Genomic DNA, 22,121 nt, shown 5'->3' with positions numbered 1-22,121 from the left:
TTCCCAGGGAAGGGACCGAGGGCCGCGCGCGCACCGCAAGGAGGGGCGGGAATGAGAAGCATTTCGTGGAAACACACTGAATTAATGCTGCTGTGAAGTCTAGGGCTCGTTGCCAAGGAATTTTGGGGTGGTTTGAATCGATTCCCACTGTGCCACAGAGGAGGCTTGGCCCTGCTTGCACAGCTCAGTTCTTGGCCGTGACAAAAGCGCCGCAAACGGGTAAAGCGGGGTGAGCGGCCGCCGCCTTCGTGGCCTTCCAGGTGCATCAACCCCCCAAGCTGGGCAGGGCTGCTGCTTCTTTGGGCTTTCTTAGCCTGGTAAACTCCTGTCCTGTTCCTCTCTGGGGTGAAAAAGAGATTGAAGCTGCGCTGGAGGGGGGTGAGGAGGGACATTTGTGGGGGCAGGAGCGGGGAGGTGCAGGCTGCTCCTGCCGGATGAAACGAGCGTTTGGGTGATGCTCGTGGGGCACATGGGGTGACTCTTGGGGGTGGGCTGAGAGTTGGACTGGATGGTCCTTGTGGGTCCCTTCCAGCTCAGCATATTCTGTGAATTTGGAGCGATTAAGCAGCACATGGAGCTGGAGCGCTGCTGGCGAGACAACTGGTGCTGATTCATTAGACTCTAATTACAAGTTATTTTTACCCATCCTCCCCTCTTGACAAAGGGCTGCTTGGAAGGCAGTGCTGAAAGTCCCCCCCCTCATCCAGGCTTTGATAAAAGTCAGATGGGAGCCTGTCTGCCCTTCTTTGTGTTTGTTTTTTTGGAAGAAATGCAAACCCTCCTTGCAGCTGGAAGGGGATGTTTCGCTGAGAGCAGCTTGTTGGAGTTTTCACTGGGCTTGGGATGGACTGGAGGGCAGGAAGTGAACACTGGCAGTGTTTGCTCAACACGGGTTTCCAAGGGAAAGTCCAAGATTCCCTTCAGATTAGTGCAGGGGTTAACAGTGCAAATTGTGTTTTGGACACAGGGATCTCACTGCTCTGGTTTTTCTTTCGTGTGAGGTTCCCAGAAGGAGAAAGGAATTAATTTATCAGCTGTCTCTGTATCACTTTTCCTTTATTACTGATAACACGCAGCAGGTATAATTAAGAGAAGGTCTGTGCCCCAAGTGACACATTTCTGTCCTCTTTATAGCAGCATTAAGTGTGCACAAGAGGAAGCATTTAAATCCCATATTAGTGCCCTTACTCTCAAGGGCCAGGTTGCTTTTTAAGGGCCACTGTTGTACTTCCCTCTGTGCATAGTTTAATACTCTCTCACTAAGCCCTGTCTGGAGTGATAAATAGCCCTCTTAAAAACTCCTGACACACTTGGATAAAGCCTCATATCTGAGGAGGAAACAGCACCTTGGTAACCCTGAGACTTCTGTATGGGTGGGAATGACCTGATTCTCTTCCTCACCTCAGGGTAGGAGGTATCACACCCTCCATGGGAGGTGTGTTCTCACATCCTTTTACATTCAAAATGTCCAAGGGCCAGGATCACGTGGGGATCCTGTGCACATACAGAACAAATTTTGGTGAGGGAGATCACTGAATGCCAGAGTGGTTTGGGTTGGAAGGGACTTTAAAGCCCATCTCATCCCACCCCCTGCAGTGAGCAGGGACACCTTCCACCAGCCCAGGTTGCTCCAACCTGGCCTTGGACACTCCCAGGGATGGGGCAGGGATTTGTCCAACACAGTCCCACGGAGCTGTGACAGAGTCTTGCTGATGGGGGTGATATTTCTGATAGAAAACACTTGTGAGTGTTGGCTCTGGAATCCAGGCAGGAGCAAAAGGAGCAAATTGTGGAGTGACTTTGTTTTCCTACCCAAGGAGCGCAGTTCTGGGGAGAACCTGCCTTGGTGAGTTGGCTTGGAGAGAGCTCTGTAGAGAAGCTGGGCCTGGTTCAAATCATCAGGCAGAGCAGAGAGGGTTGTTCTCCTGCACAGCTTTCCTGTCTGAAATGGCCCTGGAAGTCAGAACCCCACAGCAGAGCAGGGGAGAGCTGGATGACCTGAGATGTGACCCCTGAACCCCCTGGAAGGCCCCAGGAGCGTGAGCACAGCGACTTCACATGACTCAGGGAAGCCTCTCAGTTTGGGCTGGTTCTCAGCCCACAGCCCATAATTTATAGGTGATGAGTCCTGGGCTCTGCCAAGTTTCCTCAAGCTTTTCTCGAAGACAGGAGGGATGGGGACTGTTTGGGACATCTGTGAACCCCATCAAGAAAGGACTTTTTTTCCCCCTTCCCTTTCTGATGGACTGGAGTAAAAAGTGGTGGAAGGGCAGTGGAGGGAAGAGCCGGACTTGGAGAGCTCAGCTGGGGCATTTTGGCTGAGCTGGCTGAGTCTGAGGAGAGAAGAGGGAGGACAATCCACAGCACACCCACCACAGGCTGTACAGGAGACTCTAGTGGGGAGCTGGGTCTGCTGGTGGGGCTTGGCAGCTTGACCAAAGAGGAAAGAACAGCAAATACTGAGAATATGAATATTCTCCTTCTTCCTTGGAGTTAATTCGAAATGGAGAGCTAAGCTCCCAACCCCATTAAGTAGTTCTGCAGAGGAGGCAGGGGGCAGGTTTTATTACCTTCTGGAAGAGCTCACAGCCAGACTTTTGGCAAGAGGTCCCTGAAAATCACCAGGTAAATGCAAACTGCAGGTACTGTGGTAAACCCCTCAGTTCTCTCATTCTCCCAAACTCCAGGAGTGCAGAAAAAAAAAAAAAATCACAAATGAGTTTTCTATCTTCTCTGCAAGTCAAGGTGTTCCTACAAGCTTTTGGTGCAGGAAATACTTCTTTTCATGCTCATTTGATGGAATCTATAAATTCTGGTGTCTGAAGGTTGCAAAGGGGAAGGAGACCAAGAGCCCTCTCCTGGCACAGACTGAAAGGACAGCTGGAAAAATAGCACGGGCTGATGGACTCACTGGGCAGGTGGGAGGGAGGCACAAACAGGACTGAATGGCAAACCCCACACTTGATTTACCACACAGATATAAATGTGCTCCAGGCACAAGTAGTGGCAGTGTGCTGTGGGTAGGTCTGTGTTGCAGGGGTGCAGCATGGAAAGTGGGTTGGAATTGTGGCTTCCCCCCCAGGCTGCCCCTGCCCAGCCCAGCCCAGGGAGGACGGGGGTTGGTGGGGGACTGGTGTGTAAGAATTTACATGAAAAGCTCAGCAAAGTACATTTTGAGCAAGGGTTTTTGGAAGGCAGACCAAGAGGAACCTCGAGAGTTTCGCTGGACTTCCCTCCAGGCGGGAGCAGCAGCTCTGGGGGAAGCACAGAGGGTGTGCTCTTATCTCCAGACCACAGACCCCACAGAGACCTGCAAAGCAACCCCAGTGGCTGAGCTGGTTCCCACCCAGAGGCACCAATATTGAGCAGTTAATGGGCTGCAGTGATGGGGGACTTTGCCCTGCTCTTCTGCACTCCTTTCTCAGCATTCTCCCAGCGTGGCTCATGGGCTGTAGTTACAAAGCACAGGGACAAGCTCAGGGGCTGTGCTGGCACCTGGGGCTGGGCTCTGGGAGCAGCTTTTTGCAGGGCTCAGCATCATCTCAGCTTTGTGTCTGGAATCCTGCACCTTCCATGCCACGGCCAAGCTCCTTTCAATCCGTGGAGGTGTCACTGCTGGCCAGGAAGCCCCTGGTTCCTGTGGAGTGGCAGTGCCTGCTCCCACACCTGGTTATTCCAAGGATGTTGCTGTGGTGCTTTGACCAAGAGCCATTTGGACAGTGAGGGTCACTGGAGAATATTCCCATTCTGGCCTGTAGTAGATGCTGTTATTTGTTCTGTGTTATATGATCTCACCTGAGGGTGAAATCGTTGTATAAAGGCTGTAATTCAAATTTTAGCTGCACTTATGTATCACCTATAAATCCAGTGCAGATGTGCAAAGCCCAGGTTTAGCTATGACCAGTGTAGCTGTTCCATGCTACCTGTGCTGTAACTTTCCTTTAAAAGGCAAAATATAGAATCGTGAAGGTTGGAAAAGACCTCGGAGATCATCAAATCCAACCTTCAACTGAATCCTGCTGTGCCCAATAAACCACATCATGAAGTGCCACATCTACTCATTCTTTGAACACTTTCAAGGGTGGGGACTCCACCACTACCCTGGGCAGACCTCTTCCAAGGCCTGACCACCCTTTCCAGCACCAAATTCCTGCTGATGTCCAACCTGAGCCTCCCCTGGCACAGCTGGAGGCCGTTCCCTCTCCTCCTGTCCCTGTTCCCTGGGAGCAGAGCCCGACCCCCCCCCCCCGGCTCCCCCCTCCTGTCAGGGATTGCAGAGCCAGAAGGTCCCCCCTGAGCCTCCTTTTCTCCAGGCTGAGCCCCCCCCGCTCCCTCAGCTGCTCCTGCTGCTCCAGCCCCTTCCCAGTTCCCTTCCCTGGACATGTTCCAGCCCCTCATATGCATGAAGGTGTATGTCAATTAAATCTTCCCCTTTTGAAAACAGCCCACAGGCTTTATCTGTCTCCGTTCCTGGAAAACCCTCATCCTGCCGAGCACTCCCAGCCTGTCTGTGCCTGTGCAGAGCTGCAAAATGCCTCTTCCACCACAGAGGGGAGGCACAGCCAGGCACTCACTGCTCCTGGGGTTTGAAGGAGTGCGGGCAGAGAGTCAGTCCTCCAAACCTCACATTCCTCCCCTCCCGTGCAAGGGGAGACTGAGGGGAGAGCTCAGTGCAGTTCCAACTGCCTGGGCAGGGGCAGAGGAGGGGCAGGACTGAGCTCTGCTCTGGGGGAGCAGGGACAGCCCCCAGGGAATGGCTGGAGCTGTGTCAGGGCAGGCTCAGGGTGGATCTCAGGGAAAGGTTCTTCCCCCACCAGGCTGGTTGGGCACTGAACAGGCTCCCCAGGGCAGTGGGCACAGCCCCAAGGCTGCCAGAGCTGCAGGAGGCTTTGGCTGATCCTCTGGGGCACAGGGGGTGACTCTTGGGGCTGGGCCTGTGCAGGGCTGAGGGTTGGACTGGTTGGGGGTCCCATCCAGGTCAGCACATTCTGGGATCCTGGGATCTGAGCAGAGGTGATGGCCACCGTTCCTTTCCAAAGAAATAAAACCTTCTTCTCGTGTCCTCCTCACTTCCAGCCTTTCCAAGCGCTGCTGGTGCAGATGTGGCTGAGGAGGGTCATTTGCAATCACAGAGGTGCTGGAAAACGTGAGGAGTGCGAAGGAAAATGAATAATGAATGTGCCGTCAAAGTAAATAAACAAACAAGGAGAACAAGGGGGGATCCTCTCCTGCTGGCCCGGGGTGGGGAGGGGGCTGGGACAGGGCCAGAACACCAGCGAGCACCTCAGCCACAGTCTGGGGGTGATGTGCTGCCTGGCTCTGTGCTGGCACACTGGCTGGGCACTGTGAGGGTGACGTTGGGAATTGTCCCACAATTCTGGTGACCTCCATGCCTATTCCAGACGGCTGTGTTACATTATTATCCCTCCAGATCCTAACGACGCCGCTCAGCGCTCCTTTGGGGCATCGTCTGTGCTGCCAGTTCCCATAACAACTTGTGAATTCATCATTCCAAAGCTGCTTTTTTTATTGTTATTATTATTATTATTAAAAAAAAAAAAGGGAAAAAAAGAAAGAAAGAAAGGAAAAAAAAAAGAAAAAAAAAAAAAGAAAGCCAGCCCAAATTCTCTTGTCTTTTGTCAGCTACTCGGCTCCCTGGCAGCCTGCCTCTTCTTTTCTCCTCCTCTCTTGCTTGTTTTTCGTGAAAAGAAATCCAGGCATGTGCTTTAGAGGGGTCATTACAATTATTCATAAAGAAAAAAAAGCGTATTACCTATCCAGCATTAGAGATGCTGGGCCTTGGTAAACATTTCAGATTGAAAGACCAGTGGATTAAAAGGTTTCTCTGTGTTGGGTGCTGGTGGAGTTGATGTATTAGTCTCTTTAGCATCTCCCTGACAGGTCTATTTAGAGCTTCCCTTTGGTCTGGCCTTCCCCAGGCAATGACACTCATTACTCTGTGCCTGTCACTCAAAAGGAGTTATAATAGAGCTTAAATGGGGCTCCTGACGCGGTGCCCTCGTAGCAGTAAAGAGGTGATAAACACCCCCAGTAACACTCCTTCCTACCTGGAGGGGCCTGGAGGGGCGGGCAGCGAGGGCCACTTCTCACCGCTGCTCTGGGGCGTTTGGTTCAGGAGAAATCGGGTTTGTTTTTATTTTTCCCTGGCCGTGGGAAGCAGTTGGAGACCTTACAGGGATGGGGAAAGACTGATCTCAACAGCCAGGCACGGAAAATCCCGACTGTGGTGAATTGATGTTGGTTATGTTGAGATTGTGGGGTTAAAAGCTGATAAACTGGCACAGGAAGATGACACCTGACATGGGGCAGGACAGGCAGGGAGGGTGTTTTAGTGGAAGTGTGTAAAACACCCCAGCACCCTTGGGGGAAATGCCTCTTTTTAAAGGGAACATTTTATAAGGGAACATTTTAAAAGTGAACAGCCTATAAGTGAAAATTTTATCACTGAACGTATGAAAATATGTGACCATTTTATAAGTGAAAATTTCACATGTGAACGTTTTATATGTGAACATTTCATACTTGAACATTTCACATGTGAATGTTTATACACCACACCGACCATTAATATGCAGTAAAATTATCTGACTGGTTAGAGATGAATCCATCTGCTCTTTTCAGCCCCTGTAGCTCTTTGCCCTCACAAAGGTTTCCTTGCCCAGGTTGCTTTAATTCACCCTCTTGTTCTGCCTTGGTACTAAAGGATGGTCTCATTTGGGTGTCTAGCAATTCATGACACCACTTCTTCTTTCATAACATAATAGACTGGTTTGGGTCAGAAGGGACCGCAAAGCTCATCCCATTCCACCCCCTGCCAGGGCAGGGACACCTTCCACTGGCCCAGGTTGCTCCAACCTGGCCTTGAACACTTCCAGGGACGGGACTTTTTATTTTTTCCAGACAAATGCAGTGAAAACTGATGTAAATTTAGACATACAGATGCTTAGCAACATCAGCAGTGACTTGGAATCTGTAGACAGAGAAACTCGGCAAATGTTGACACCCAAATAATTGAACTTCTGTCCTGCTGGAGTCACATCACAGCATCTGTGAGACAGGGAAATACAGGGGGGCAAAGTCTGTGCTCTGGGCAGTTAATCACTGTGTTTGGTAATTAGTAACCACAACATATTTAGTGCAGTGCTCAGTCTGGGCAGTGAAGGGGTTAAAAAGCCTGAATTTGTCCCAGGACCATTCTCCACCCCTCTGTCAGCCACCGACATTCCTCTCTGCTGAGCAGCCCCCGGGTTTGGTGCTCTTAAGGACAATGAACTGCTGCTTGGGAGGAGAAATATTCCCATTTGAATTAGATTATCTGGCAATTTAAGTGCAATTGCATGCAAACAATATTAAAAGAACATTAAGATATCCCAGATAATAGGTCAGCCCTGTCTGATATCACATAGCACTAAGCCTGCATTTCTTGGCTTGCTCCACCTTCTTCATCCAGTAGCAGAACAAGGCAGAATTCCTATAAAATTTACACAAAAGGCAAAGGAAAGTACCTTCTCATGGATGTGAAGCCCAGTGCTTGCTCATAATGGAACAAATTAAGCTCGTGGAGCTGTAATTTTGGCATTTCTCAGTTTTGCAAATGAACAGTGTTTAATTAAGCTCGTCTCTCACTTGTGATGATTTTTAGAAAAAGCAAACACAGGCAGTGCTGTGTTGGCTGCAGGACCAGGAACCTTCCCATTTATCCTTGTGGAGTTCCCTGTCCTGCTGCTGCTGCTGGGCAAGTGACTGGTTGTACCAGTGAGTCCTCCCCTCGTGACAAGAAGGACATGGAGGGGCTGGAGGTGTCCAGGGAAGGGGCTGGAGCAGCAGGAGCAGCTGAGGGAGCTGGGGGGGCTCAGCCTGGAGAAAAGGAGGCTCAGGGGGGACCTTCTGGCTCTGCAATCCCTGACAGGAGGGGGGAGCCGGGGGGGGTCGGGCTCTGCTCCCAGGGAACAGGGACAGGAGGAGAGGGAACGGCCTCCAGCTGTGCCAGGGGAGGCTCAGGTTGGACATCAGCAGGAATTTCTTGCTGGAAAGGGTGGTCAGACATTGGCAGGGGCTGCCCAGGGTAGTGGTGGAGTCCCCACCCTGGAACTGTTCAGAAAACATGTGAATATGGCACTTGAAGTCAAGGCTTAGTGATGATCTCGCTGGGTGGTTCTGGGCTGGCAGTTGGATTTGGTGATCTTGGAGGTCTTTTCCAACCTCAGTGATTCTGTGGTTCTTTGATTCAGGGAACAGTTCTTGGGGACACAGAACTCAAGTTTGCTAATTAGCCCAACCAGCTCGTTAGCAGAGCCCTGGGAAAAGCCAGGACTCCCCACGGGAGGATGGCCCACAAGCAGGAGGTGGCACGAGCCAGCCTGGCTCCTGCAACGGGCAGGATGTGTCAAACTGGGTGAGATTTGCCAGATTTAATCAGAGTCCTCGAGTCTGTTCCCAGCTGTGCCAGAATCTTATGCAACTTCCCCACCATCTTATTTGTGTGAGCTGTGAATGATGTTTGCCTGGCTGTTGAGATCAGTGGGACACATTGCTCAATGCTGGAAACCTCTCAGGGCTGCTGGGAGAGCCCTCACCAGAGCACCTGAGTGGGTGCTCCTGACGCTCAGAGCGGGGTTTTCTTAGGGGGCTGTTGTGTTTTTTGGCAAGCAGGGCACGATTCTGTGCTGCAGGAGGGCCCTCAGTGTCCCAAATTCAGCTGTAGGACACACGGAGGGACCGGAGCCCAGAGCCCCAAGGAAGTGCAGAGGATGATTTTCAGGTGTGTGTAACTTGGCACAGGGTGGTGACTTTTCATGAGGGCTGTAAAGTTTTCCTTCCCCAAGCCAGGGCTTCTGCCATGACAAATTTCCAGTTGGAGAGGGGAGCTGAGAGGGTCCCTTAGAGAAATGGTGGGACAGCACAACTGTTTTTACTCAGGATAAGGCATTTTGTTTTTCACTTGCTTCTTGACTCCGCTGCTAAAATTATTATTCCAGTCGGGCTGAGTTGATCCTTGCTAATTTAAGTGTCTAAAATAGAGTTATAAACGAGCTGTGTTTCCATGAGTAACATTCCCATTCATCCCTGCAAGGTTTTTACTTCATGGCAGTGAAATCATTACCAATAAGCAACCAGTGTGCTTTGAAAACACTGAAATCATTTAGTGGTGATAATTAAGTGCAAGGCGTTGCTCTCAGAGCTAGAAAAGATTAGTTCATCAAGCTAAAAGTTGGGCATTTATTTACTTTTTGCAAGGGAAGGGGTTGTTAAGGGAAAGCCCAGCAAGATCAACCTTTAGAGAGTCTCCCCCCTCTCATTTGGTTGATTTATGCCACCAGCTCCCAGCGAGCAGCTCCGAGGGTTCCACCTCTGTAAACCTGCCAGAGCCGACTGTGACATTTCCCTGAGTCTTTTTTCCCACTTAAATGGGAAAACTGGGCTTTAACCCCAGTTTTACTCCCTTCACTCTAAACTAGCCTCCAATCTTACCCCTGAGAAATTGCAATTGGAAGTTTTCGAAGGTTACCCAAAGTATCAAGTTATTGGATTATACTCTGCGAGGGGATCTGGGGTGGGGGGGAGGGGGGAGAAGTGCGATTGATATCTGTGTCCTCTGGAGTTTTATGGAGAAATCCTCCCAGGGAATAATTTAGGCTCTGATTTTGCAGAGCCTTTGGCTGGGCTCAGGGATAGCTGGAAGTGCTCAGGGATAGCTGGAAGTGCTCAGCATCCCCCGGACCGCGGGGCTGGATGTGAACTTGGCCGTTTCTCTGCTTTATTTTTCGAGGCTGCAGCAAAATCCTTAATAAAAAACCGGGCTTTGGCCAGCACTTGTGACTGGGGAAGGGGCTATTCCCAGCGTGAGCCAGACATCCCAGACATGACTGTGGCCACGTGCTTTGTTTTTCCTGAAGAATCTCGTCGCTCTCGTTCTTCTCCCGTTACCAACCGGCTTCGATCAGACACGGCCTCTTCGTGGCTCCCACAGGTTGACTTTGGGGGGTTGTCGTTACATGGGGACGTTGTTGGCAGCAGGTTACAGGAGTTCCCGCCAAGAAACATGTTTAGGCATTTGGATTAGTCTTGTAAATTTTAATTAATCACTTTGCTGCTGTATAAGGCAGTGCTGTAACACACACACTTCGAGCTCGAGCACTCGGTTCCTCCCGGCAACGCTGCACTGCAGCTTATAAAACAGAGCTGAGGGCTAACAAATGTCTGCATTCATGGCAGGTTTGGCTGTAAAGAGTCTCTCCAAGTGCTCCCCGTGCCTGGAGGGGTCATAGCTGGGGGGGTGCACAGCAGTGGTGCTGCCTGTGCCCTGCCCAGCTCGCAGGGTGGGGATGGGTGTGCTGCCTCCCCTCCTGCAGACACCTCTCCAGACGGTCCTTCAGCAATGTTCTCATCTCCTGGCACTCTGAGATAAGCTAAAATTACCCACTCAGCTGCCTGCAAGAGCTCTGGCTCCTAATGAGAAGTGGGTAGTGGAGGGTTTGTAGTCTTGGATCCAGACTTCTCAGGGGCTGCCCAGTGCATTGAGTTTTGGGTATATTTGGCAGAAAGGTAAATATTGGCCTTTAAAGCAGCAAGTGTCGAGTGAATATGAGAGCTGATGTTGTTTTGCTTCTCTGGTCAGTGCTGCAAGTTGCTCCCTGCAAACTGAGAGGTGAAATGAGATGTGGAAAGGGCCCTGGGGGTGCTGGTGGGTGCCAGTTGTCCCTGAGTCAGCAGTGCCCTGGCAGCCAGGAGGGACATCCCTGTCCTGGGGGCAGCAGGGAGGGGATTGTCCCGCTCTGCTCTGCCCTGGGGCGGCCTCACCTCAACATTGGGGCACTTTGGGGGGACACAATGGAAGGAAGAGATTGAGCCATTGGAGAGTGTCCAAAGGAGGGCAGAGAGATGGGAAAGGGCCTGGATTTGAAGGTGTGTGAGGACACTGAGGGCACTTGGTGTGTTCAGCTGGAGCAGAGGAGACTGAGGGGAGAGCTCAGTGCAGTTCCAACTGCCTGGGCAGGGGCAGAGGAGGGGCAGGACTGAGCTCTGCTCTGGGGGAGCAGGGACAGCCCCCAGGGAATGGCTGGAGCTGTGTCAGGGCAGGCTCAGGGTGGATCTCAGGGAAAGGTTCTTCCCCCACAGGCTGGTTGGGCACTGAACAGGCTCCCCAGGGCAGTGGGCACAGCCCCAAGGCTGCCAGAGCTGCAGGAGGCTTTGGCTGATCCTCTGGGGCACAGGGGGTGACTCTTGGGGCTGGGCCTGTGCAGGGCTGAGGGTTTGGACTGGATGGTCCTTGTGGGTCCCTTCCAGCTCAGCACATTCTGTGACTGTATTGGATCACCCCCTCATCCCTCCAGCTCTGAGCAGCCAGGAGCAGCTTGTCCATGGGCAGGACCTGCAGGGTTGTCTGTCCAGAGGGTCTGCCCTGAAGCTGTCTGTCCATCAGCCACGTGTGTGATGTCTTTCCAGAGAGCTCCTCAACCACCTGCAGTGATGCTTCAGATGAAGGGCTCAGGGGTTCAGGGGGCTCAGTGAGGTCTCCAGGCTTTCCTCACACACACAGCTGCCTTTTTCTGCCCAGAGTTCTGTGCAAACCCTACACTCCTTTTCAGTGATGTTCATGTATTTCTGTGGCCTGAGAGTTTGATAGGAGGATTTGGGTGATGCAGGGGCTTTCTGGTGCTTTTGCTTTATGTAAAGATGGGTCTCACAATAAAAGGGTTTCTGTTCCCAGGTTTGTTAATGCAGCACTTTGCATTGAGAATTAAGGCATGGAGGAAGTCACAGAAGAGCATTAAATTTGTGTGTGTGTTGACTTTAACTGAACTACAGCTGCTCTCAGGACTCTCACCTGGTAGTGCAGCACTAAATCTCATGTGTGCAAATGGATATGAGCATGTCCCTGGTGCAGCAGGAAAAGGGGAGACACACTCCAAGCAGCAGGAATGGTGTCTTTGGACACACTGTCTTTGCTGTCTTTGCTGAATCACAGGAGATTCTCACTAGAAAAGGGGATTTAGAAACTGTGATTTGTGTTCTTCTGAGAGTAAAGGGGCTGTTTGGAGTCCTGGTGCAGCCCAGGCCAAGTCCTGCCAGTGCAGGGTCAGGAGCTGCTGCTGCCAGAGCTGCTGATGTGCCCAAGGATGCAGAGTTTGGGAAGTCCTGCTGGAGGGAGAGCATGGAGCTAAAAATCAGCCTTGCCATGAAGGAATATGCTGGGAAAGGGGCTGAAATCCAGGCATCAGAGGGGGAAGAGGCAGCTTAGGTCAGATTTATTTCTCCTCCAGGAGCCTGTGCTTGGCTTTGCCCAGACCAGGGGTCCACTCTGGATCTACCACCACGGTCCTTGGGAGATGTTCCCATCTCAGATGTGTCTCTTCTCTCTGGTAGCTTGTTTCTTGTAATTTTCAGGCTAAATTCTCCTTTCCATAGCCTACCTCATTAGGAAACACACTCTGTAGATAATTTCTTTTCAATCCAGCATTTACACCCATCAATTATTTGCAGACTTTTATTCCCTCCCTTTTTTTTTTTTTTTTTTTTTAAGTGAAAAGTGCAGGTTTGGCTCCTTCAGCTTCTCCAAAGGGATCAGTGTTTCCAGACTCCACACACTGCATTGCTGATTGCTGGACACGGGGTACTTTGACCACATCTTTTAGCATAAACCCCTCACCCTAAATGGGTTTCTGGACCACACCAGAGTTTTTGTGCCACATTCCTGTGCAGAGGATGCTGTGGAACAGCATCACCTGGAGACATCTGGCCAAAAAACTGTGAAGAGATGCAGGAGATCATTTTGCTGCTGCCTTCTTTTCGGTGCTCTGATCCAGGGTACCAGTGCAGCCTGGGGGCAGCCCAGCATCCAGAAGGATATTCTGAATAGTTTTACATAACACCATTACAGCTGGTGGGATTTTGCCCTGCTCTTATTTCTGCAGTGGCTGTTTGGTTGTTCTTTCCCTATTTATTATTATTTTATCCCCTATTTATTTGGATATTCTGCCTGAGAGTTTGCTGTGGGGTTTGACAGAGGCTCAGCCCATCCTCTCAGGGGTGCAGCAATACCAGGGCTGACCTTTGCAGCACCACAAAGCTGTGATTTTTTTGGATACCATCTTCCTTGAAATCAAACCCAGACTTTGCAGCCACTCTCGTTGCTCAAATGCTTGTCCTGGGGCAGTGCTTGGTGCCTGTCCCACATCCCAGAGCCTGGTACTCCAACCTCTTGATTGACACCCCCCGTCTCCAGCTCTGATCTCATGTCTTGACCATCTGCTTCTTCTGGTGGTCTCTGGAGGTTCTGCCAATCAGCCAGGCGGGCTCCAAAACTCGCAGGATTATTTTTGGACCTTCCTTGCAGCCATCTGTTTGGGAGGGAGCCACGAGCTTGTCTTACTTACCCAGCTGGGTGAAGGTGCCGTGGCAGCCTGCGAGGCAGGAGGAAGCAAACAGGAGAAAGGAAAATTACCCTCTATCTCCAGGAGCTGAATCAGCTGCGAGACGGGCGCTGAGCTCCCAGCCAGCCGCTGGCACGGGCGCTGGGAGAGCAGGATAACTCCCAGCCCCTGCTGCCTTCAGATGACACCGGGCAAGGCAGGGAGCTCGGTGGGACTGGGAAGATGCCTCGTGTTGCCCGTGACAACCCGGGCTCGGCTCTGTTTTCCCCGCACACACGTGCACGTGTTGCCATAACAACCAGCCCGGGTTTAATAAGAGCCGGCACCGCGTTTGGCAGGTTGCAAAAGCACAGGAGGCAAAACAGCTGCCTCCAGGCTCTGCATCCCCCCACCCCGAAAAAAATAGAGCCCCCAAAAAATCAAGGTGAAACGTCTGGGTTAATTATGTGAAAAGAGTCTCTGTGGGGAAAAGAGGCTGTGCTGTCCTGGGCTTTGAAGCAGTGTGGTAAAAGGGTGGCGGGAAGAGCTGGGTTTGGGGTCCCCAGAACAAGGTTGGATGATGGTGCCAGTGAAGCCACTGGTGTCACCAGGTGACAGTAAGGCACAAGTCATGGGGGAAGGTTATGACCTCAGCAGCCTCTGCCCCAACCTGACCCAAAGTGATGGTGTAAGAGCAATCAGAGAGCGGGGCTGTCAGCAGGGAAGAGCCCTGATTAGCCCCAGGAAAGCCTCACCTGTAAGGACACACTTTGTGTGATGCCCCCAGGACACCTGGGCTGTGGCACTGGGCTCCTGTACCAGGCTTATGCCAATATTCCATGTTTGTCTCTGAGTGATGGGGACACTCTGAACAGAATTTTCCAAAAAAATAAAAGATGTTTTCTAGCAGTGAAAGGAGAAAGCAAGAGAGGAACAGCTCCCCATGTCCTGAGCTGATCCCACAATGGGGGTAACAGGAGAGGGGGGGATTCTGCCCCTCTGCCCCTCAGGTGAGACCCCCTGCAGAGCTGCCCCAGCCCTGGGAACAGCAGCACAAGGACCTGGAGCTGCTGCAGAGAGTCCAGAGGAGAACCTGGAGATGCTCCAGGGCTGGAGCCCCTCTGCTCTGGAGCCAGGCTGGGAGAGCTGGGGGGGTTCCCCTGGAGAAGAGAAGGCTCCAGGGAGACCTGAGAGCCCCTTGCAGGGCCTAAAGGGGCTCCAGGAGAGCTGGAGAGGGACTGGGGACAAGGCATGGAGGGACAGCACACAGGGAATGGCTTCCCACTGCCAGAGGGCAGGGATAGATGGGATAGTGGGAAGGAATTGTTGGCTGTGAGGGTGGAGAGGCCCTGGCACAGGTTGGGCAGAGAAGCTGTGGCTGCCCTTGGATCCCTGGAAGTGTCCAAGGCCAGGTTGGATGGGTCCTGGAGCACCCTGGGCTAGTGGAAGGTGTCCCTGCCCATGGCAGGGCGTGGAATGAGATGATCTTTAAGTTCCCTTCCAACCCAAACCATCTGTGGTTCGGTTATTCTATGGTCACCAGTCTGAATCCAACTCAAACTATAAATTCTATTTATTTTATGGATTAAGGATGGTCTGTATCACCAGAAACCACCATATTTTGCTCCAAGTGGTGGCTTCCAGGGAAAAGCCAGTGTTGGTCCTGCAGACTGACCTTCCCTGAGGGCAGTGAGTGTGATGTGCTGGCACAGCAGAACTCCTGGGAATCTTGTCCTCACAGAGAGCCCTGTTGGCCAGGCCAGTGCTCCAGAGAGCTGTGACGTTGCAGCTCCTTCTCCAAGGTACAAATCAGCTCATTAAACACTTTGTACGAGACACCCGGGAGCTGGCAGGCAGGGAGAGGAAATCAAACCCACTCACGCTTTCTTCACCTGCCTTCAAAGCCACAGAACCTTCCTGCAGGGATTCATCCCAAGGTGGAGGCTCCACAGCCCTGCTTTGCCTTCCTGGGAGCTGCTCCATGGCCAGAGCCAGGCTGAGCTGACAGGGAGCTCTGGAGCTGCAGAGCTGTGCGAGGCAGGGAGTGCTGTTTCTGGAGGGCTGTAACGTGTTGGTCTGGCCTGGCTCTCTCCAGCAACCACCAAATGTTTTTCAAGCAGTAAAGAAAGTAAAATAGAGCAACACTGTGCTGGAGCCAGGTTTTCCATGCGTTGATTCCCTGGGCAGGGCTGGCAGGATCCTGCACGTGAGCTCAGGGATGCAGGATTGACTGCAGCAGTCAGCAGGAGGATGGAGCAGGGCAGGGAAAGGGCCCTGGGGGTGCTGGTGGTGCCAGCTGTCCCTGAGTCAGCAGTGCCCTGGCAGCCAGGAGGGCCAGCCCTGTCCTGGGGGCAGCAGGGAGGGGATTGTCCCGCTCTGCTCTGCCCTGGGGCGGCCTCACCTCAACATTGGGGCACTCTGGGGGGACACAATGGAAGGAGAGATTGAGCCATTGGAGAGTGTCCAAAGGAGGGCAGAGAGATGGGGAAGGGCCTGGATTTGAAGGTGTGTGAGGACACTGAGGGCACTTGGTGTGTTCAGCTGGAGCAGAGGAGACTGAGGGGACACCTCAGTGCAGTTCCAACTGCCTGGGCAGGGGCAGAGGAGGGGCAGGACTGAGCTCTGCTCTGGGGGGCAGGGACAGCCCCCAGGGAATGGCTGGAGCTGTGTCAGGGCAGGCTCAGGGTGGGTCTCAGGGAGGTCTCCCAGAGGCTGGTTGGGCAGTTTTGTTTTAATAAGCATTTTTTTTTAAGCATCGTTTTGTTTTAATACAATTGCGAGATTAACACATAAATGAGCTTTTTCTTAGCCTGGGGGGGGGGCTTTATCTTCACCTGTGCCTTCAGCTTTCTCCTCACAATGATTTCAGGTATTGTCAGTGCTCACACTCAGCCCTGTCCTGCTCTTACATTTGTTTGTGCAGAGGTTTCTGCAGCTTCATTCTGGCTCTGTATCTGCCAAACACACTTCGGGAGAAGCCACTAACAAGGACACATTTGAAATTATCTCATCTAATTGCTGGCAGCAGAAGGGACGGTGGGGGAGATGTTAGGAAGCATTGCTGGGTGGCCTAACAGTGTCTGTTCCATTAAATCCTGGGAGTCTGACCCGTCTGGAGTTATTTCCTCCTGTGTAGTGAGAAGGATTAATTAGAGGAGACCATAAGAGTAACCATGGATGGGTGTGGCTGAGGGATGGGGATGATCCTGGGGGCTCTGCACTGGTGTCAGTGCAGCCCTGTCCAACGTGGTTTGGGAAGTTCCAGCCCTCCCTGCCTCAGCATCCACAGCAGTGAAACGGGCTCATCCCTCACTCTCCTGGGGGAGATGATGAGAACTAATGGCAAAATATCCAGGAATCTCCATCTAAAAGGAGCCACACAATGGCAGAGCTGTCATTTTATATTGTTATTATATTTGCAATGTTGTTATGTTGTATATGTTATATACATTATTATATTTATATTGTTATTGTATTTAAACATGCTGCTGGTTTGAGGCTGCAGTGGCTCCTCTTGCTCCCCTTGCACTGAGGATGCTCCAGGTCACCAAGGGGATGTCACCTGCTGTCACTCCTGTGGTGTCCTCACACACAGGGCCACTGCCCCTGGGGCTGCAGACACTTTCATTAACGCTGCCCAACATTCTGCTTTATTCTCCCTGCATCCAGGACGTGTTATGGGTGATGTGCCCATCCCTGGAAGTGTCCAAGGCCAGGTTGGATGGGGCTTGGAGCAACCTGGGCTGGTGGAAGGTGTCCCTGCCCATGGCAGGGGGTGGGATGAGATGGGCTTTGAGGTCCCTTCCCATTCTGTGATTCTGTGATTCTGCTTTAAACCACTCTCAGCCTTTTGAGAATGATTTCTCCTGGGTGCATTCCCACAGCCTGGTGTGATTTTTACTTTTCTTTTAAAATTTAGCCCCACCAGCCCTGAGATTGGGAGTGAATGATCCATCCCCAGCTGGGACCACAGCAGCTCACCCTCAGTAGGCTGGGGCAGGGCCAGGGCTGGGCACATGCTCAGCTTTATTTCCCAGCTCTAAAGAAGTCAGGGTGGGGCCCAGTTTGCATTCGGGGGCTGATTTTAGGAGAACCACAAAGCTCATCACCAGCCACTCTCCTGTGCCTTGTCTTTGAATAGCTGGAAGTGAATTATTTCACCTATAAAGAAAAATTCTTTGCAATGGTATTCTTTAAAAATGATTTGCCCCCAAGTCCAGATTGCATGTGAGAAGAGGACAGCCCAGAGAAAAATGCCCAAAATGGTGACAGGAGGGATTGGAGATAAAGGAGGGAAAGGGAGAGTAAGGAAAACCCCCAAAGTCTTGATGGGAGCAAGCAGAAAATATCAGGGGGATATTTTTGGAGGGGATGTGACTGTCTCTGGGGTACAATGACATGTTTAAATCTGCCCCATTACATTCAGGTCTCTTGTTTTCTCCCCCAGGCTCCCTCTCCCAGGTCACTGGATGAACACCTGAGTCTCCTCCGAGTGCCAGAGGATGAACCTGTAGCAGCTTCTCCACAGGTAAGAGGCTCCAGTGGTTTGGGAAGTCCCTGTGGGACCACAGACCCTGTGGCCCCAGGGCTTTGTGGCTGGAGCCTGTGGCTGTGCTGCTTGTGGTGTGCTGGGGGTTTGCTTTCCTGGGTTCTCCCAGGTTTTGAGCCCCTCTGAGGTGACACAGCCCCAGGGGTTTGCAGTTCCTGGAGCAGATGTACTGACTGAGCATTTAAAAGATGTTTTGAGGGGGAAGAACGGGGTCCAATCATGCTTTTTCATTTCATTTCTGCTTCCAGCGTGCTCTGGTTTGGTTTGTAGGTGTTCCTGTGCAGGTGTTTGCAGTGATTTTCTGAAGCAGGTAGTGTGGTTGCAGGTGGAGGTCACATCTTTCCTTCTGGCTCTTTATCCAGCAGCTGCTTAATATAAAATATTTAGAACCAGAAGCTGCTGCTGAGCAGCATGACCAGCAGGTTCCCAAATCCCACCCTCCCTTCCAGCTCCCCCTGTCCCTCACAAGCTCTGCCTTTTCCCCTTTCCATCTTCATTTCCTGAGGAAGTCTTGCCTTCCTTTGGGATGCTGCTTGTCCAACTTTGGGGAAGTTTGTGGAAAATAAAATACTGTTCATGGAGCTCCTGGAGAGCCCTCCAGAAGGAGGTGTTGTGTTCCTGGGCAGGGACATTGGCCACCAGCTTTGTTGTAGAAGCTCAATCCAGGATCCGATGCCGATGTCCAGGGGGGATTTTAAGGACACTTGGCCGAGGTGAGACAGATGAGAACAGGCTTCAAGTGGAAAATGGGATGGTTTGCTCCCTGCTTTGGTGTGTACAGCTTTTCCACAGGAATGCACATCCCACAGGAGCAGGTTGCAGGTTGAAGACCCACAGCCCGGGCTTGTTTTCAGAGTCAGACACGGTGGCCTTGGATGGGCAGCACGGCAGGGAAAGAGCAGGAAAGCTCTGGGAACGGGGTCAGGCTGGGGGAGGTGGTGCTGCTGCACCTACAGAAGGCACAGGGTTTTGTGGTGGAGAAGCTGCAGGCCTGGGAAGAACACGGGAGTGCAGGGGCACAGCACAGTGCCCTGGGGAGCAGCGGCCCCTGTGACACAGCCCAGTCTGTTGTCCCCTCGGTGAGAGGTGATTGAGGGGACAGTTGTGCTCCCTGGGAGCAGCAGGGAACCACAGGGAACCACAGGGAACCACAGTCAGCGTGACTCCGAGCTGCCTCCACCAGCAAACCCTTGCTTGGATGCACTTGGAGCTGATTACCTCCCCGAGCTTTACTTTCACCAGGGTTTCTTACAACGTGTTTCTTCAGCCCGGTCCAGCTTTGACCTCGGTTCCCAGAGGCAACAGGATAATGTATTCATGTGCTGTGTTGTCTAGCCACTTCACATCCCTCCCTCCTCCCCTCCCTCCACCCCTCCTCTCTGTCCTTTTTGGCAATCTGTCATTTTTGGGTTTGGGCCGAGTCCAGGAGCTGAGTAAAAAGTACTTGGGCAGCTGGAGTGAGATACAATGGGTTTAAATACGCTTTAACGTGTTTGTAAACAACTGCACTTCATCAGGGGCCTTGCCCAGCACGCTGGCAGCAGACAAAACTGATGAGACTCTTCTGAGATCAGAATTAATTACCCTGCATGGAGATGGTGCAGAGCAGACAGTGATGCAGAGGGGAAATATCTCCTGTTCTGCGGTCCATGTCGGTTCATTTATGCTCTGCTTGTCACCGAGGCCACTGAGCACCTGGGATTGCTCCTCTCTCAGCTGTGGCAGGGGAGAAGATGAGCAGAGACAGCTCAAACTGTTGGGAGGGCCGTGGAGCTGCAGCACCGTGAGGATGCTCCGCAGAGCACCCGGTGACATGTCATGTTTGGTGGAAATCATCTACCAGGGAGGATCAGCACAGGGAATAAAGATTTTTGTCCTGTTAAAATATCCCCATTTCTGAATTCCCACAGCTTGTTCCTGGTGGAAAAAGAGGAAGAAAAAAAAAAAAAAAAGTTTTATGGTTTCTTTCACAACAGGGAATTAAAAAAAAATCCTTCACTGAGGAGGATTTGGAGAGGGAAACAAGCTCAGAGCACAGGGAGGGGGCAAATGAGCTGTAGTTGGAGCACATGGATTGGGAGGGTCCCAGGTAGCTCGTTGATCCCAGCTCATGAATTTTGATGAATAAAGACTGAATTTGCAGGTCTGGGCTCCCACTCTGCTGCTGGGGGCTCTGAGTGGGGCTGATGTCATGTTGTCACTGTTTAAACATAGAGGAGTTGTTCTGGTGGGGAAACCACAGGCAAGAAAAACCAAACTGCTTTGGAATAATCCCCTCTGCAGTGTGGTGGCTGGGCTCACACACCAGGGTTGGTCCGTGGCTGCTCCTGGGGGCAGCAGATCCCTGACTCTGCCTGAGCACCAGGGGAATTGCAGGAACTGGCACCGTGGATTGGAATGAGATCTAATTAATTAATTCGAGACATGCTGGGATTAAATTTTATTAAACCTTGGAATCAGAGCAGACCAGATGAAATGTAAGCAAAGGCTGGGAAGGGGAAGGAGGGGTGTGTGTGACATGTGCTGCCTCTGCCATTGCTGATGGGGCACTGAGGGTGCTCAGGGTGTCTGTAGATGCACACTAAGATATGGACATATAGAGAGCATAGAACAGAATCACTGAATGTCCTGAGCTGCAGTGAACCCACAAGGACCATCCAGTCCAACCCCTGGCCCTGCACACACACCCCAACAATCCCCCCTGTCCCTCAGAGCATTGTCCAAAGCCTCCTGCAGCTCTGGCAGCCTTGGGGCTGTGCCCACTGCCCTGGGGAGCCTGTTCAGTGCCCAACCAGCCTGTGGGGGAAGAACCCTTCCCTGAGATCCACCCTGAGCCTGCCCTGACACAGCTCCAGCCATTCCCTGGGGGCTGTCCCTGCTCCCCCAGAGCAGAGATCGGAGCTGCCCCTCGGGAGGAGCTGCAGCCCCCGCTGAGCTCTGCCCTCAGTCTGCTCTGCTCCAGCTGGGCACACCTACACTCACACAAACACACCTGATTTCACTCCAGACAGGGCAGTCAGGGAGGCTCTGCTTTCCTTATCCAGTTGTTCTGGAATTTTCCATACCAGCTGACTGACCCAGCCCTCCATGCACTCCCTGATATCCTTTGGAATGAAGACATTTCTTTTCCTTTTCCCACCTTTTCCCTGTGCTGGTTAAAAGTGCCCTGCTCTACCCAGACCTGCCTCTTACTCCACAAAAAGGGGGATGTCAGCTGCATATTTATTGCCTTTAAAATGACTCGGGGTCTTCTGGGATGGAAATTCAAGACAGCTCACGTGGTGGCACCTGGGAGCTTCCTCTGCTCCCAGACACTGCCCACTCAGGTGTGTGTGTGCTGGCACAGCTCAACCCTGCTGGGCTTTCCAGGAATAACCAAGTTTTCTGGACATAAAAGTGGCTGTGTGGGGTGTGTGCAAAGCCATGGGCTCTCCAGCCAGGGCTGCAGCACAGGACTGGCCTTTTTGGGAATGCTGTTTTGCCTGCCGGATCTCCAGCATCCCACACGAGCTGTCTTTCCTCCTGGCAGCTTCAGGAATATACTTAACACTAATTTTAGCTCTCCCTCCAAGGTGGATATCTTTGGGGTTTGGGCACAATCAATGCCTTATTCATAAAGCTACAAACACTGTAAAAAGCAGGGGGGACGGGACAGAAAGTGTCCCACCCTAAAACGTGTCTGATCTCTGAGCAGCTGTAATTTTGGCTTGCTCAGAGAACAAGCTGAGGTTGTTCATTTTAACAGCCAGGAAAGGGCTGTCTGTTTATATTTAGGGCCTTGTAGATTTGCTCAGTGTGTGCAGGTGGCACATGAAAACATGGGATGATTTCTTACCGGGATAAGGCCGTGTTTTTCCTGGCCTGGTGTTAATTCCGTGTGAGGGCTCAGTGAGTAAGCACAGAAAATTTTCTTGTAGCAGTTCCTGGGGTAAGATTTTGTAGCATTTTGGATTGTTGTGCGGTGCTTCTTCCTACTGAATTTCTCCCATGCACCTTTCTATAGGGTTTTGCCCAGAATACACATTTTTAAGAGCAGGTTGGCAGCCCCTGTGACTGTAGGGCTGTGGCATTAGGGATCAACACTCAATTCTCACTGGATCAGTGTTAATAAACCTCTCTAATAAAAATAAATGGGTGAGTATAACACATCTTGCAGCAGGGATTTGGGTGGTGGTCCAGGATCTCCATCATCAACCTGG

The 22,121-nt window shown here is 51.8% G+C and overlaps 1 protein-coding gene across 6 annotated transcripts in view; it reads left to right on the top strand.

Annotated features, from left to right (window-relative positions):
- Positions 1-22,121, top strand: part of HIVEP3 (HIVEP zinc finger 3) — a 261,024-nt gene that overhangs the window by 104,324 nt on the left and 134,579 nt on the right. For all 6 annotated transcript variants that reach the window (XM_050326111.1, XM_050326112.1, XM_050326114.1 and 3 more), the window contains one exon: positions 17,821-17,901. The gene's annotated coding sequence lies outside the window, so the exon portion shown is untranslated. The remainder of the gene's footprint in view (positions 1-17,820; positions 17,902-22,121) is intronic.

This window comes from Myiozetetes cayanensis, unplaced genomic scaffold (genome assembly GCF_022539395.1).
Source record: "Myiozetetes cayanensis isolate MyiCay16 unplaced genomic scaffold, myiCay2020 scf31, whole genome shotgun sequence".
NCBI lineage: Eukaryota > Metazoa > Chordata > Aves > Passeriformes > Tyrannidae > Myiozetetes > Myiozetetes cayanensis.
This window is presented reverse-complemented; position numbering and strand designations above follow the sequence as displayed.